The 4,544-nt window shown below is 43.4% G+C and overlaps 1 pseudogene; it reads right to left on the bottom strand.

Annotated features, from left to right (window-relative positions):
- Positions 1–377: 377 nt before the first annotated feature.
- LOC125939081 (eukaryotic translation initiation factor 1-like) lies at positions 378–3,201 on the bottom strand (annotated as a pseudogene).
- Between the last annotated feature and the right edge of the window lie 1,343 nt (positions 3,202–4,544).

Genomic DNA, 4,544 nt, shown 5'->3' with positions numbered 1-4,544 from the left:
ATAGAAGGTTGTCCTCACATTCTGGTATTTGGATGTCAATTAGCTACGGATATGTCTGGTCAAAAAAACCTTGGTGGCAAGCCAGATGTCCTATCACACTTCACTAGAAAGAAGATGGTGACTCTAAGCCCTGTCCACAGCAGGTTGAAGACACCAGGGATCTTTCTTTGACTACCAAGGACTCCCTCTAGCAGCACGACTGCCACCGATATCTTACCTCATCCTGTCCTCCCAGCTCTGCCGCGGGCTGTTCAGGTGGTGACATTCTCTTAGGTTAGGGAACCCTGAAGAGGGAGAGCTGATGAGCTTCTGGCCAGATGTAGCCTACTGTGATCTTGGGGCTTTGGGCTTGACTGAAACATCACATTACTGCTTGGTTTCAGGCCAGATACTGCCAGACGCCTACTGCTTGACCTCTGTTTAAATGAGGGACTTCAAGACTAGACAGCATGGCTCTTTTCAGTTTATCGGATGAAGGAGTTACACTAGTCCAAGTTAAAAGCAGACCCCAAATGGTTACATTATACAAGCTGTGAGGTTTTCAAACTTGTGACATGGGATAGAAGGGAAATTCTACTCATTGCAAGGAAATCCTCACTTAAGCTTCAGTGAGCCAAAAGCACTTAAAACCCATGAAACTTCAGCTGGTCGTCCTTAGCCAGTCCAATCTCTGTGAGGGAGGAACTGGCATATATACTTGTATTGGTCTCCCAGTAGCTGAATTACTTCTCCATATTCTGGAAGCTCACTTATAGTACCATTGCAGGCAAGTTTCTTCTTAAATGCTTTCATTAGTTTCTTTTTATTTATTTTTTATTTTTTTAAGTTTATTCATTTTTGAGAGACAGAGAGAGACAGAGCGTGAGTAGGGGAGGGACGGAGGGAGAGGGAGACACAGAATCTGAAGCAGACTCCAGGCTCCAAGCAGTCAGCACAGAGCCTGATGCGGGGCTTGAACTCACAGACCGCAAGATCATGACCTGAGCCAAAGTTGGTGGCTCAACCGACTGAGCCACCCAGGCACCCCACTAGTTTCTTTTTATCATAATCATTAGTGATCCCTTAGACAGTACTAGGGGTCTTCCTGTTGTTGCTCTGTTGAATTCCTTTTTAATATAGATTTTTAAATGTTTATTTATTTATTGAGAAAGAGACACACAGAGAGAGAATTCCAAGCAGGCTCCACACCCAGTGCAGAGCTGACAAGTGGCTCTATCCCAGGACCTTAAGATCATGACCCGAGCTGAAATCAAGTTGGTGTCTTACCTGACTGAGCTACCCAGGCACCCCTCTCTGTTGAATTCTGAGGATATAATCCTCAGTGCCAGTAGGAAGCAGATCATCACTCTTACTTGTATCAGTAAAGGGATCAAAAGAGTGAAGGTTTTGGATAGTGGATATTCTATAGGATTCCTTTTCCTCAGTGGCAACAGTGGAAAAATGGTGGGAGAAGGTGGGCGTGGGGATGGAGCCTTGGGAAGCAAAAGGCTCAAGGAGGAGGCTTCTGAGTCCTTGTTGAGCAGTGACTCTGTGACTGGGTCTTTGACCATTTTTTAATTGGTCAGTTTGTTTTTGCTTTGGAGTTGTTTGAGTTCCTTACATATTTTAGAAATGAACCACTTATTAGGTATATGGTTGACAAATATTTTCCACCCTTTCTCTGACCCTCTGTAGGTTGCTTTTTCATTTTGTTGATTAGTTCTTTTGCTGTCCAGAAACTTCGTAGCTTGATGTAGTTCCACTCGTTTTTGCTTCTGTTGCTTATGCTTTGGTGTCATATCAAAACAATTATTGCTAAGACCAATGTCAGGAGCTTTTTTCCTATATTCTTCCAGGCATTACAGTTTAAGGTCTTAGCTTTCATTCTTGTAAGGTTGTTGAAGATAAGGGTCCAATTTCATTCTTTTGCATGTGAACACCCAGTTTTTCCAGCACCATTTACTGAGGAAACTAGCCTTTCTCTGTTGGATATTCTTGCTTCCCTTGTCAAGTATTATGCAAGTGTTTATTTCTGGGCTCTCAATTATGGTTTTTAAGTCTATGTATCTGTGTTTATGCCAGTACCATACATACTGTTTTGATTACTATAGCTTTTTAGTACAGTTTGAAATCAGGAAATGTGATGCCTCCAGCTTTGTTCTTCTTTCTCAGGATTGCATTGTCTTTTTGAGGTCTTTGGTCCCATATGTATTTTAGGATCACTATTTCTATTTCTGTGAAAACTACCATTGGCATTTCCATAGGGATTACACTAAATTTGTAGATCGCTTTTGTTAGTATGGGCATTTTTTTTTTTAATATATGAAATTTATTGTCAAATTGGTTTCCATACAACACCCAGTGCTCATCCCAAAAGATGCAGTATGGGCATTTTTTAAAAGTAGTCTTTGCACCAGTGCAGAGCCCAACATGGGGCCCGAACCCATGACCCTGAGATCAAGACCTGAACTGAGATCAAGAGTCGGATGCTTAACTGACTGAGCCACCCAGGTGCCCTGGTAGCATGGACATTTTAACAATGTTAATTCTTCTGATCCATGAACATGTGATATCTTTCCATTTATTTGTGTCTTCTTCAATTTCTTTCATTAATGTCTAATATTTTTTGTCTTATAGTTCCTCTCTTAAATTTATTCATAAGTACTGTATTGCTTTTGGTGCTATTGTAAATGGGATTGTTTTCATTATTTCTTTTTCAGAGAGTTCACTGTTAGTGTATAGAAATGCAACTGACTTTTATATGTTCATATTATATCCTGAAACTTTACTGAATTTCTTTAGTCTAACAGTTTTTTTGGTGGAGGTTTGTAGGGTTTTTCTTTCTGCACAGATTATGTCATCAGCAAAGATGATTTTATGTCTTCCTTTCTTATTCTGATTTGGGCACACTGAAAGCTGGAGGCCTGCAGCCATGGCCTCAGGGTCTTGGCACTGGTGCACACACTGCATTATAGGCCGGTGATTAGACTTGGTCAGCAGGGTGCAGGTGCACAGCTAGTTGCAAGCAAGCCCAGGAGGGGAGGCCAGTGACATAAGAGGCCTACATCCAGGCCCAGGAGCAGCTGCAAGGGCTTTGGCTCTCCGTCGTGCCCCTGTAGGTGCAGGATCTCCCCACTGGCATGTATACAGCAGAGGAGACTGGTGATGGGATTCAGGGGAAGGGTGTGCAGGTACACAGCCAGAGCGGCTAGCTTCAAGCATGCACTTGTGAGTGAGGGCCCACTACAGGGACTATAGCCTTGCCTTTTGTACTTCTACAGCTCCAGAGGCTGGGGGTTGCTAGTGGGGATTCTAGGCTCTGCTGGGGGTGGGCAGGCTAGGAATTGGAGAGGAATCAGGTGGCTGGAAAATACCTGTGGGATGAAAACCCTGTAAAATCTGCAGGTGATGTACAGCGACTGTGCTTGTCATTGAGTTTTTCAGTGGCAAAAGCTGCTGGGCTCCTTGGCAAAGCAGGTCACTGGGAACCTCCTGCTGCATGGCTGATACTGGTAGCCCTTGCTCTTCCTTATTCCCAACTGTCTCTCTACATCTAGCTTTGCCGGTGTCTAGGTGGAGTGAGGTAGAAGCTGGTATCTGGAAAGACTGTAGAAGCTGGTTGATCATCTGCTTTTCCTTTCCCAGCGAGAGAACTTTCTCTAGCTAGCGCATTTCCTCTCCAGAATAGAACAGTGCTGGCCTTGGGGTGTGGGGTGGGAGGTTGTGAAATGATGTAGGATGAATGGAACTGTTCTTCCTTCCCTTTAAATGCAGTTATTCTCAATTTTTTTGTTCTACGGTGTTGCTGAGGTTTCTAAAATGGACTCCTGAGCTCCCCCAGAGTTATTTTGGTTTGTGGATAGCTATGTAATTGTTGATCTTTGTGGGAGGCAGAGGCTGAGGTCTCCTACTGCACTGTCATGGTGTCACCATCTAAATGTTTTCTTTTTCTCAAGTTTATTTATTTATTTATTTTGAGAGAAAGAGCAAGCAGGAGAGGGACAGAGAGAGAGAGAGAGAGAGAGAGAGAGAGAGAGAATCCCAAGCAGGCTCTGCACTGTCAGTGCACAGCCCAATGTAGTACTTGAACCCACAATGAGATCATGACCTGAGCTGAAGTCGGAAGCTCAATCGACTGAGCCACCCAGGCACCCCCTAAATGTTTTAAAATAAAAATCCATAGGGACACTTGGGTGGTTCAGTTGGTTAAGCATCTGACTTCAGCTCAGGTCATGATCTCCCGGTTGGTGAGTTCAACCCCTGCATTGGGCTCTGTGCCGACAGCTCAGAGCCTGGAGCCTGCTTCGGATTCTATGTCTCTCTCTCTCTGCCCGTCCTCAGTTCATCCTCTATCTCTCTTTCAAAAATAAATAAGCATTAAAAATCCATAGATCTATAATTTCTTTCTGTTCTTTTTCAGCTCTTGTCTCACATTCATAGTTGACAAAGATAGGATGTCACTTTATTACAAATTCTCTCAACTTCTGAAACTCTCAGTTTTTTCACACTCAAAATAAGAAGATTAGATGCATGTAAGGCCCCTTTGTTCTTTAATTTTGGTGCAC

Source organism: Panthera uncia (assembly GCF_023721935.1).
Source record: "Panthera uncia isolate 11264 chromosome B2 unlocalized genomic scaffold, Puncia_PCG_1.0 HiC_scaffold_24, whole genome shotgun sequence".
Classification (NCBI taxonomy): Eukaryota; Metazoa; Chordata; class Mammalia; order Carnivora; family Felidae; genus Panthera; species Panthera uncia.
Note: the sequence above shows the minus strand (reverse complement) of the source record. Positions and strands in the feature narration are given on the sequence as shown.